The 13,236-nt window shown below is 39.9% G+C and overlaps 1 pseudogene; it reads left to right on the forward strand.

Moving 5' to 3' along the window:
• The first annotated feature begins 1,448 nt into the window (after window positions 1-1,448).
• LOC126489521 (calcyclin-binding protein-like) lies at window positions 1,449-2,133 on the forward strand (annotated as a pseudogene).
• Window positions 2,134-13,236: the final 11,103 nt, after the last annotated feature.

The following is a 13,236-nucleotide window of genomic DNA, read 5'->3' on the forward strand; positions in this document are numbered from 1 at the left end:
TATTAACCTTCATCAGGTGATGAAAGGAGACAGAGACAGAGACCCACATTGGAGCATCGGACTGAAATCTCAAGGTCCAAATCAGGAGCAGAAGGAGAGAGAGCACAAGCAAGGAACTCAGGACTGAGAGGGGTGCACCCACACACCGAGACATTGGTGATGTTCTATCGGGAACTCACCAAGGCCAGCTGGCCTGGGTCTGAAAAAGCCTGGGATAAAACTGGTCTCGCTGAACATAGCAGGCAATGAGGACTACTGAGAACTCAAGAACAATGGCAATGGGTTTTTGATCCTACTGCACGTATTGGCTTTGTGGGAGCCTAGGCAGTTTGGATGCTCACCTTACGAGACCTGGATGGAGGAGGGTGGTCCTTGGACTTCCCACAGGGCAGAGAACCCTGATTGCTCTTTGGACTGACGAGGGAGGGGGACTTGATTGGGGGAGGGGGAGGGAAAGGGGAGACGGAGGTGGGGAAGAGACAGAAATCTTTAATAAATTAAAAAAAATAATAAAAATTTTTTTACATGGATTGGTCTTTTCCCCTTTGTGTGTCCATACATCACATGCATGCATGCAGTATCAGTCGAGGCCAGAGAGCTGTGGACGCCTTTGGAAATACAATTACAAATGGTAGTTCCCCACCATGTGGGTACAGAGGATTGAACTCAGAACCACCGGAGGAGAAGTCAATGCTCTGAACTTCTGAGCCATCTCAACAGCACTAAAATAAGCTAGTTTTGAGCAGCCAAGCAACAAGAAAGAAATCAAGAAAGAAGTGCAATCGTTTCTTGAAATAAATCAAAATGGTGACCCAATATGTCAAAACGTGTTCGACACAACAAAAGCAGTACTAAGAGGTAAGTTTGCAGCAATTTGTGGCCATATCAGAGACAGACAGACAGATAGCTGGAGAGAAGGATTAGTGGGGAACGCCCTTGCTGGAGGCCAGATTTTCAGCAGCCATGCAGGTGCCTGGTAGGATTTGTAGTAACCCACCAGTAGTTAGGAGGTCAGAGACAAAGGGGCCTCGGGATCGGCTGCTAGCCAGACGAGCTGGATTGACAAGATCCGGGTTCAAATGAGAGTTCTCACTTCAATATAAAAAGCAAATGATAGTGGAGGAGGACACTTGGTGTCAGCCTCTCTGGCCTCTATATGCGCATGCATGCAAGCAAGTGCCATAGGGACGCATGCCGAAAAGTGGAGAGATACCAAATAACAATTACTCAATCTCAGTGAGCTAGAAGACAGTTAAAATATGAATCCAAAGTCAGTGGAAGGTAAGACACAATAAAAATCTGAGCAGAAAGAGATAAAGTGTAGATTTAAAAATATCAAAGAATCGGCTCGCTGCTGGCGCTGCGTCGCTCTCAGGTGCAGTGTTCCGCATTTCCTGTCAGCTCCCGTGCACCGGTGCAACTCCGGCCTCGGGCCCCATTGCCACACCATGGCTTCCGCTTCGGAGGAGTTGCAGAAGGACCGGGAAGAGGTCAAAGTGTTACTGGAAAAGTCCACTAGGCAAAGAGTACGTGACACTCTTACAAGTGAAAAGTCCAAGACTGAGACAGAAATAAAGAACAAGATGCAGCAAAAATCACGGAAGAAACCAGAACTTGACAGGGAAAAGCCAGTTGCTGTGGTGGCTCCACTTACAACAGGATACACTGTGAAAATCAGTGATTATGGATGGGATCAGTCAGATATGTCTGTGAAAATCTACATTACCTTAACTGTAGTTCATCAGGTTCCCACTGAGAATGTGCAGGTACAGTTCAGAGAGGTCATTTGATCGTTTGGTAAAAAAAAAAAATCTGAATGGCAAGAATTACTCGATGATTGTGAACAATCTTTTGAAACCCATCTCTGTGGAAAGCAGTTCCAAAAAAGTCAAGACTGATACAGTTATCTTATGTAGAAAGAAAGCAGAAAACACACGATGGGACTACTTAACTCAGGGGGAAAAAGAATGCAAAGAGAAAGAAAAGCCTTCTTACGATGCTGAAACAGATCCTAGTGAGGGATGGATGAATGCTGTAAAAAAAATTTATGAAGATGGAGGTGATGACATGAAGTGAACCATTAATAAAGCGTGGGTGGAATCTAGAGAGAAGCAAGCCAGAGAAGACACATAATTTTGAGACTTAAGTCCTTTTGGGAACTGTGTTGTGGAATGCTCATGTTTCCAGTAAAGGAATATTGTTGAACTGCACATAAAATTTGACAGATAACTATTTACGCAGCCTTCTAAGTAAAGGCAGCAAATTCTCCATTTCTTACTGGAGGATTTGATTTAAATTAAAATACTTATTAAACATTCTCCTCCATTAGCATCCTAGTCATTATGATTTAAAAAGGTTATATGGTGTTCCTTATTGTAATGTAAGAAGAAACAGGAGGTGCAAGATGAATGAGAGGTAACACCATGTGACAAATTGAACAACAATAGAAATGAGTTAATTTGAGTTGTAAAAGCTAATCAGTAATAAGCCTGGGCCATTGCATGAGTATTTATATAATTAATATCGTCTCTGCATGGTTATTTGGGAAACAGCTGTTGGGACAGGAAAATGTCACCTAAACATGGGCTTATTGTGATATACATGTGAATGTCAGACAACAAGTTCTGGTGTCAGCCCTTGTTCTCTTGCTATGAAGAGTCACCATGACCACAGCAACTCTTAGTAAGGAAAACAATTGGTTGGATCTTCCTTTAGTTTCAGAGGTTTAGTCCGTTATCATCATGATGGGAATCATGGCCTCATACAGGCAGTCATGGTTCTAGAGAAATAGCTGAAAGTTCTATATCCAGATCTGCAAGCATCAAGGAAGAGAGCAATACTGAGCCTAGTTTGGACTTCTGAAAAGCCAAAGCCCACCCCCAGTGACACACTTCCGACAACAAGGCCATAACCCCTAATTTTTTTCAAATAGGGCCACTCCTTGGTAACTAAACATTCAAGTATATGAGCCTGTGGGGCCATCCTTACTGAAACCACCACAGTCATTGTCTTCTACCATGCTGCGGTCAGGGTGTCCCATGCTTACAGCTGTGCACATCAAGCTGACCTGCTAGATTCCAAGGATGCCTCTGTCTCTGCATGACTCTTCTGCTAATGGTACTGGGACTGCAGGTGTGTGCTCCCTCAGCCAGCTGGGACTATGTGAACCCTGGGATTTAAACTCAGGTACTCATGCTTTTGTAGCAAGTGCTGCACTCACTGAATCTCACCTCAATAAACAGATTATTTGTTATAGCAAATATCCCAACTTATTTTATTGAAAAATATCAACATAAAAATTAAATGTATTTTTTTAAAGTAGGAGAAACTTATTTCTTTTTTCCTTTTTTGATGTAAGAATTTTTTAAATACAATCTTCTCTTAATTTATATAGCTTTCCCATTCCCACTCCCTCCCCTCCTCCCACCCTACCCTTTCCCTCATTCATCCCCCATCAGCTCCTCAGAAAGGGTAAAGCTTCCAATGGGAAGTCAACAAAGTCAGGCACATCACTTTGAGGCAGCACCAAGGAACTCTCCCCTATATCTAATCTGAGCAATATATCTCTCCAAAGACAATGTGCTCCAAGATGCCAGTTCAAGCATAAGTTCAGGGATAAATCCTGGTCCCACTACCAGAGGTCCCACAGACTGCCCAATCCTCACAACTGTCCCCCACATTTAGAGGGCCTCCTTTGGTCCTATGCAGATTCCCCCCACTATCAGTCTAGTGCCAGGGAGCTCTCACTAGCTCAGATCAGCTGTTTCTGTGGGTGTCACCATCATGGTCTTGACTCCTTTGCTCATATTATCATTCCTCCCTCTCTTGGACTGGTCTCTGGAAGCTTGGCACAGTGTTTCACTGCGGATCTCTGTGTCTGTTTCCATCAATTGCTGGATGATGGTTTTATGATGACAATTAAGGTAGTCATCAATCTGATTACAGGGGAAGGCCAATTTAGGTATCCTCTCCACTGTTGCTTAGCGTCTTAGCTAGTCCTTATGGATTCCTGAAAATTTCCCTAGTGCCATGTTTCTCTCTAGCCCCTCTATTGATCCCTCTATCACGACATCTCTTTCCTTTCTCTCCCTCTCTGTCCTTCCACTTCTTGAGCATCCTGTTCCTTCATGTCCTCCTCTTTCCTCCTCTTCTGCCCTCCCCATCCCCTTTCACCCTCCCTTATTCCCACCCCTACACTCCCAATTTTCTCAGGAGATCTTGTCTGTTTCTCCTTCCCAGGGAGAGCCATGTGTATCGCTCTTAGAGTTTGCCTTGTTACCTAATGTCTCTGGGATCATTGGCTATAGGTTGGCTACCCTTTGCTAAGTCTAATATCTACTTATGAGTGATTACATATCATATTTGTCTATCTGGGTCTGGGTTACCTCTCTCCAGATGGTTTTTTCAAGATGTCATTATTTTTTTGTTACCCCTGAATAGTACTCCATCGTGTAAATGTACCACATTTTCCTTATCCATTGTTTGGTTGAGGGACACCTAGGTTATTTCTAGGCTCTAGATAATATGAATAATGCTGTTATGAACACAGTTTAGCAAACATCTCTGTGGTATGAGTGTGCATCCTTTGGGTATATGCCCAAGAGTGGTATTACTGGATCTTGAGGTAGATTGATTCCCAATTTTCTGAGAAACTGCCACACTGATTTTCAAAGTGGCTGTACAAGTTTGCACTCACACCAGCAATGGAGTTTTCCCTTTATTCCACATCATCTCCAGCATAAGCTATTACTGGTGTTTTTGATCATAGCCTTTCTGACTGATGTAGGATGGTATCTCAGAGCCATTTTGGTTTGCATTTCCCTGGTGGCTAAAGATGTTGAACAGTTTCTTAAGTGCCTTTTGGCCATTTGCAATTCTTCTGTTGAGAATTCTCTGTTTAGATCTGTGGCCCATTTTTTGATTGGATTATTTGATATTTTGATGTCTAGTTTCTTCAGTTCCTTATATATGTTGGAGATCAGTCCTCTGTCTGATGCAGGGTTAGTAGAGATATTTTTCCATTCTGTAGGCTGCCGTTTTTGTCTTATTGACTGTGCCCTTTGCCTTACAGAAGCTTCTCAGTTTCAGGAGGTCCCATTTATTAATTGTTTCTCTCAGTGTCTGTGCTACTGGTGCTGTATTTAGAAAGTGGTCTCCTGTGCCCATGCATTCAAGGCTACTTCCCTCTTTCCCTTCTGTGAGCTTCAGTGTAGCTGGATTTATGCTGAGGTCTTTGATCCATTTGAACTAAAGGTTTGTGCATGGGGATTGATGAGGATCTATTTGTGTTCTTCTGCATGATACCATCCAGTTATGCCAGAACCATTGGTTGAAGATGATTTCTTTTTTTCAATTTAGCTTCTTTGTCAAAAACAGGTGTTGTGGATTAATATCATGGTCTTCAATTCAATTCCATTGGTCCACCTGTCTGTGTTTATACCAATACCAAGCTGTTTTCATTACCGTGGCTCTATATTAGAACTTGAAGCCAGGAATAATGATGCCTCCAGAAGTTTCTTTATTGTAGAGGATTGTTTAGATATCCTGGGTTTTTGTTTTTCCATATGAAGTTGAATATTGTTCTTTGAAGATCTGTGAAGAATTGTGCTGGGATTTTGATGGGGATCGCATTAAAACTGTAGATTGCTTTTGGTAGGATTGCCATTTTTACTATGTTAATCCTACCTATTTAATAGCATGGGAAATCTCTCCATTTTCTAATACCTTCCTCAATTTCTTTCTTCAAAGACTTAAAGTTCTTGTATAGGTCTTTCACTTCTTTGGTTAGTGTTACCCCAAAATATTTTATGTTGTTTGTGGCTATTGTAAATGGCAATGATTCTCTGATTTCTTTCTCAGCCCCTTTATCACTAGTATAAAAGGAAGGCTACTGTTTTTCTTTTTGTTGTTGTTGTTGTTGTTGCTGTTGTTGATCTTGTATCCTGCCACATTACTGAAGGTGTTTATCAGATGTAGGCATTCCCTTGTATAATTTTGGGGGTCACTTACATATACTATCATGTCATCTGCAGATAGCAAATGTTTGACTTCTTTTCCAATTTGTAGCCCTTTGATTACCTTTTGTTGTTTTATTGCTCTAGCTAAGACTTCGAGTACTATTTTGAATAGATATTGAGAAAGTGGACAGTCTTAACCTGTTCCTGATTTTAGTGGAATTGCTTTGAGTTTTTCTACATTTAATTTGAAATTGGCTGTCAGTTTGCTGCACATGATTTTATTATGGTTAGATACATTCCTTGTACCCTTGATCTGTCCAAGACCTTTATTTTGAAGGGGTGTTGGATTTTGTCAAATGCTTTTACAGCATCTAGTGAGATTATCATAGGACTTTTTTCTTTAAGTTTATTTATATGGGTTATATTGATAGATCCCTGCATCTCTGGGTTGAAGCCAACTTGATCATAGTGGGGATATTTTTTGATGTGTTCTTGGATTCAGTTTGCAAGTATTTTACTGAGTATTTTTGTATAAATGTTTAGGAAGGAAATTGGTCTGTAATTTTCCTTCTTAGTTGTATATTTGTGTGGTTTGGGTACCAGGGTAACTGTTGCCTCATTAAAAAAAAGTTTGGCAATGTCCCTTTTGTTTCTATAGTGTGAAATAATTTGAGAACTATTGCTATTAACTCTTCTTTGAAATTCCAGTAGAATTCTGCACTGAACTTATCTAACCCTGGGCTTTTTTTTGATAGGGAGAATTTTGTTAACTTACTTTTTTCCTTAGGGATTATAGGTATATTTAAATTCTTTATTGTTCTTGATTTAATATTGGTTTGTGGTACCTATCGATAAAATTGCCCATTTCCTTTAAATTGTCCAATTTTGTGAAGTAGAGGTTTTTGAAGTATAACCTGATGATTCTCTGTATTTCCTCTGGGTCTGTTGTTATGTCTTGCTTTTCATTTCTGATTTTGTTAATTTGCTTATTTTCTCTTTGCCTGTTGGTTAGTTTGGATAAGGGTTTGTCTACCTTGTTGATTTTCTCAAGAACCAACTTTTTGTCTCATTGATTCTTTGGATTACTTTTTCTGTTCCTATTTTATTGATTTCAAGTTTCAATTTGGTTATTTTATGGTATCTACTCCTCCTGGATGAGTTTGCTTCTGTTTCTTCTAGAGCATTCAAATGTCCTGCTGAGTCACTTGTGTGAGGTTCTTTATGTAGGCACTTAGTGCTATGAGTTTTCTTCTTAGCACTGCTTTCAAAGTGTCCCATAAGTTTGGTTATATTGTGGATTTATTTTCATTGAATTCTAGGAAGTCTTTAATTTTTTTAATTTCTCCCTTGACCCAGGGTTGATTCAATTGTTCATTGTTCAATTTACATGAGTTTGTAGGCTTTCTGCAATTAGTGTTTTTGAATTCTAACTTTAAGCCATGGTGAGCTGATAAAATACAGAGGATTGTTCCAATTACTTTTGTATCTGTTTAAATTTGCTTTGTGACCAAGCATGTGGTCAGTTTTAGAGATGGTTCCATGAAATATTGAGAAGATATATTTTTTTGTGTTTGGGTGAAATGTTCTGTAGATGTCTTTAAATCCATTTGAGTCATGATATCTCTTAGCTCTCTTATTTCTCTGTTAAGTTTATTTTCTGACAGACCTGTTCATTGTTAATAATGGAATGTTGAAGTCTCCTATTTTTAATGTGTGAGGTTTGATGTGTGATTTAAACTGTAGTAATGTTTCTTTTACATATGTGGGTATTCTTGTATTTGGGGCATCGATGTTCAGGATTGAGACTTCATCTTGATGGATTTTTCCTGTGATGAGTATGAAGTGTCCTTTTCCATCTCTTTTGAATGATTTTAGTTTGCGGTCTATTTTGTTAGATATTAGGTTAGCTATACTTCTTTTTTTCTTAGGTCCATTTTATTGAAAAATTTTTTCCCAAGCCTTTACTCTGAGGTAATAATGTCTATCTTTGAGGCTGAGGTGTGTTTCTTGAATGCAAGAGAAGGATGACTCTTGTCTTTGTATCCATTCTCTTAACCTGGTTTTTAATAGGTGAATTGAGTCCATTGATATTAAGAGATTTTAATGACCAATGATTGTTTATTCCTGTTATTTTTTGGTTGTAGTGCTTATGTGTGTTCCTTCTTTGGGGTTTACTAGTGTGAGGAGTGAGGTTACTTGTTGCCTGTGCTTTTGTAGGTTCAGTTAACTTCCTTGAGTGTAATTTTCTTTCTGGTACTTTCTGTAATGCTGAATTTGTGGATAGGTAATGTTTCAATTTGGTTTTGTCATGAAATATCTTGTTATCAAAATCTATGGTAATTAAAAGCTTTGCTGGGTATAGGAGTCTGTGTTTCATCCATAATCTTTTAGTGTCTGCAGCATGTTTGACCAAGACCTTCTGGTTTTCATTGTCTCCATTGATAAGTCAGGTATAATTCTGATAGTTCTGCCTTAATATGTTATTTGGCCTTTTTCCTTTGCAACTCTTAATAGTCTTTTTTCGTTCTGTATATTTAGTGTTTTGATTATTATGTGACAAGGGACTTTTTTTTTCTGGTCCAGCCTATTTAGTATTTTGTAAGCTTCTTGTATCTTCATAGGGATATCCTTTTTAGGTTGGAAAGTTTTCTTCTAAGATTTTGTTGAATATATTTTCTGTGCCTTTGAGCTGGAGTTCTTCTTCTATCCTTGTTATTCTCAAGTTTGGTCTTTTCATGGTGTTTCAGATTTCCTGGATGTTTTCTGTTAAGGATTTGTTAGATTTAACATCTTCTTTGACTGATGATTCTAATTTCTCTATCATGTCTTCAACTCCTAAGGGTCTCTTTTTCATCTCTTATAATCTGTTGGTTAAGCTTGCATCTGTAGTTCATGTTCATTTACCCAGATTTTACATTTTCAGAATTCCATCAGTTTGCATTTTCTTTATTGCCTTTATTTCAGTTTTCAAGTCCTGAAATGTTTGAGCTGTTTGCTTCAGCTGTTTGTTGTTATTGGGTTTCCTTAAAAGATTTATTGATTTCTACCAATTTTTGTTTGTTGTCTCCTCCATTTCTTTAAGGGAAATTTTCATTTTTGCTTTAAGGGTCTCTATCGTCTTCATAAAGTTATATGTAAAGTCTTTTTCTTCTGCTTCTTCAGGGTTAGGTTGTTCAGGTCTTCCTGTTGTAGGACCACTAGGTTCTGGTGGTGCCATATTGGTCTTTATGTTGTTTGATGTGTTCTCACATTGCCATCTTCCCATCTCTTCCTCGAGTGGGTGAAGGTGGGGCCTGTGGTTTAGGTGATAATTCTTTCTCTGGGTGCAGGATGGTTTGTGTCTCTAGTGGATGCTGATAAGGCTCTAGGGCTCCTCTTCATGGACAGTGTAGGCCAAGGCTCTCTCCAGTGTAGTGTAGGAGGTTCTTTTTTCTATGTGTTACTTTCATTGGTAGAATAAAGAGACTGTCTTGGCCTTTTGATAGGGCAGCCCTTAGGTGGGTGGAGTAGACAGAACAGAATGCTGAAAAGAAGGGAAGTGTGGCAGACACCATGATTCTTCTTCCTGGGATGGATGCTGGTTAGACTTATGCTGGTAAGCCACAGTCAAGTGGCAATACACATTAATGGAGACGGGTTAATCAAGATTTGAGAGTTAGCCAATAAGAGGCTAGAACTAATGGGCCAGTCAGTGTTTAATTAATACAATTTCTGTGTGGTTATTTCAGGGGTTAAGCTAGCCGGGCAGCCGGGAGCCAGGCGGCGGGCACAGCCCGCCTCTCCTCCTATAACACAGTGCCTATTTGGGCTAAGACTTTGTCCAGGCCCAGTCTGGGCCAAGGCTTTGGTGGTCACAGATGTGGTGGGGGATGGTAACGGGTATGTGGAGGTTGCTCAGGGTTTCCAGGGCTTGGTGGGTGGTGGTCTGGCTTGGGATGTTCTTCCCAGGGCTAGGACCTAGAGAGCTGAGCCCTCCAACCAGGAACCCAGATATTTACCTCTCCAGGAGTAGTCTGGGCCACAAATAAACAGATTCTTAAGCAGGCAAAAGTTCTTAAAGCATTGTTCAACTGAAAACATACAAATAGCCAGAAGGTATGTTTGAGAAACAACAACTGACCATCAGCCATCAAAAAAATGTGAATCAAAGCCTCAATAGAGTATCACTTTACCCCAGAAGGCGTCACTATCATCAGAAAAAAACTTAAGGTGTGTCTACAAGAATGTGTACAGGAGGAACCAGCACACAGTGTAGTTGGGAGTGTAAAATAGTACAATCACCATGAAACAAAGTATTGATGTTTCTCAACAATTAAAAATAGAACTTCCAGATGATTGAATAATACCACTACTTGTATATACCCAAAGGAAATGAATTTAGTATAAGAAAAAAAAACTCCATTCTCATGTTCACTGCAGTTTTGTTCACAGTACCCTTAAATAGAATCAACCTGAGTAGCCATAAATTGATGGATGCACAGAGAAAATAGTTGTATATTTTTGATGAAATAATATTTAACAAAGTATAGGAATAAAATCCTGTAGTTTGTAAGAACATGGGTAAAGATGGAGATCATTGTATTAAATGACATGCCAGTCACAGAAAGACAAATACCACTTGATCTTGCTCATATGTAGGATCTAAACAGATAAATCTCATAGAAGATGAAAATAGAGGGATATAGGAAGTAACTAAGTTGGAACAATGCTTGGCTAATATGTGTGAAGTCCTGGGTTTGATCCCCAGCACTATATTAAACAGGCATGGTGGTGTACACTATGCTTGGGGTGAGTATTGGAAATCAAGCTCGTCTTTGGCTACTCAGTGAGTTCCAATGCAACCTACAGGAGACCTAGCTCTCAGAAATGAGGAGGAAAAGGAGAAAGAAGAGGAATGAAAGAGGATGGAAGAAGGAGAAAGAAAAGATGGTAGAATAATAAAATACCTGTCAGAGGCCAGGCCAGGAAGAATGAGGACAGGATAGGGAAACACTGATCAGTGGACTCAGAGATTCAGTTGGATAAGGCCAAAGAGTTCTGATGTGTTACTGCATAGTGTGGCAACTGTAAACAAAGGTCATGTATTGCACATTTCAAAATGTTAGGAAAAGAGATTTTAAATTTTTCAACATAAAGAATTGTAAACCTTTAAGAAATAAATGCTTAAGATGATTTACACACTGTATAATACAGGTAAGCCTTAATTGTCATGTGGCATCCATTAACATATATGTGTTTGTTTTTACGTATCAGTTAAAAGTAAACTAAAACTTCCAGTGTCTTAATACAACCAAGGTTTATTTCTTACTTCACATCTGTGCCACCATTACCTAGCAGCAGATTTGCTTCACACTGCGGACATGATGTCTCCTTAGGAGCTCTGGCTCAGCCCCCATCAGCATGCTTTTCTGAGTCTTATTCCAAAGTGGCATAAAGAAATATTTCTGTGTGTCAAAGGGGAGGGGAATCAGATGCAAATATTTAGAGTTCTTAGGGACACCTGCGGTTTTGGTTCCTTTACAAGCCACACATGATCAATTTCTTTTCTCACTTCTCTGGGATTCATACTATATGAAACAATTAATTTTACCTTTTGTCCTTGGTGATGGATTGTCACCTAGATTCATACTGAAAAGAATAAACAGTATACAGAAGCTGATAGTGTGATAACTGTCCACTGGGATCTGTATCTGGAGACTAGGTGTGTGCTTTTGTAGATGGGATAACGGTAACATTTTGTAAGGAGGGAGTATGTCAGTGTTGTTGTTTTCTCTAAGCACGAGTGGAAATTTGTTCATGAATGTCAGCTCTCTGGGTGGGGGTAGCCTGAGAGAACTCCATGGATCACCTCCGCCCTATCCGTGTGAATTGGACCCCATGAGATATGTGAATCTTCTTGGTCCTGGGCAGGGAGGGAGGTTCAAGCCCGCATTCTATTTCACAGAAGCTGGAACTGGACAGTGAGGGAGGTTCAAGTCTGCCATCTATGTTTTCTGGTTAGAATTCAGTGGCACTGTTGTTAAAGTTAGCATTTCAGGCCTTACCCACAAACGGCCTGAGCGTCATTTTCCCGTGTGGCAGTCAATGCTGGTGAAAGAAGCAGAAACACCTTGGAGGTTAAAAAAAGATTCATTGCAATAAATTAATTTCTGGAGAAAAAAACCCATCAGTATGATGTAGGGGCGGGCCAGCAGCTACCAAGGCTAGGAAGCTGTTATCCCAAGATAAAGAAGTCACTGAACTGATGGATTGAGTTAAGGAGATGTGAACACATTTTCAAATAAATCCTTCCCACTAATTGCTATGGAAATATCTGGATAGAATACATAATTAACACTAGAGGAATAAGAAGGAATAGAAGAGAAGTACAAGGACCGGGGAACTTGAGGCATAATGCTGTGATCTCTCTCTCTCTCTCTCTCTCTCTCTCTCTCTCTCTCTCTCTCTCTCTCTCTCACTCATTTCTAGGTACACCAGCTTGTGCACTGAGAAGAAAGACCATTGAAATAACAAAAGGCACAGACCAAAAGCTCTTCAGAGAAGTCCCATTCTTCTTGGCCAAAGGGCTATCAAAGGAGTGGGCTTGTGGGTTAGGACTCTTTTGGCAGCACCTGCCTTATTCGAAATGACACAGTGTAAAAGACAAAACAAAAAGCAACTGCCCTTCCTCAGCTGCCAGACTCTGTGCACAGCAAAGGAACCATGGGCTGAGCAAAGGCTTCCATTTCTCATGTGCTCTAAGCGAGAGTGCTTCTGTTCTACAAACACTTGCTCAACCTTGATCATTGCTGCTTTATTCATGATAGCTAGGAAATGGAAACAACCAAAATGTCCTTCAGCTAATGAATGGATAATGCAAACATGTCACATAAACAATATGAAATATATTTAGCTGTAAAGAAAATTTGCAGGTAAATGGATGGACCCAAAAAACATTATATTGAGTGAGGTACCCCAAACCCAGAAGGGCAAACGTGACATATTCATTCTCGTTTGAGGTTCCTAGCTCCAGGTCTTCAGATGTGAGTACATATCCTGGGGTAGAAACCAGAAAAATAAAAATAACCAGTTATGGTAGTGGTGGTGATTGGGGTGGAGAGTGGATCCCAGGACACAGATGATGTGAAGGGGGAGATGGGAAAAATGGAGAGGTTGCCTTTAACTGGGAAAGGGAAAGAAAGATCAATATATAAGGAGAGGAAGGAGAAACAACACTAAGAATGTTTGGAAAATCCTTAAGGAATCCATTATTTTACATTTGCCTAAAATAACATAAAAG

Source organism: Alexandromys fortis, unplaced genomic scaffold, assembly GCF_014885135.2.
Source record: "Alexandromys fortis isolate MF-2015 unplaced genomic scaffold, M_Fortis_MF-2015_v1.1 scaffold_214, whole genome shotgun sequence".
Taxonomy (NCBI): Eukaryota; Metazoa; Chordata; class Mammalia; order Rodentia; family Cricetidae; genus Alexandromys; species Alexandromys fortis.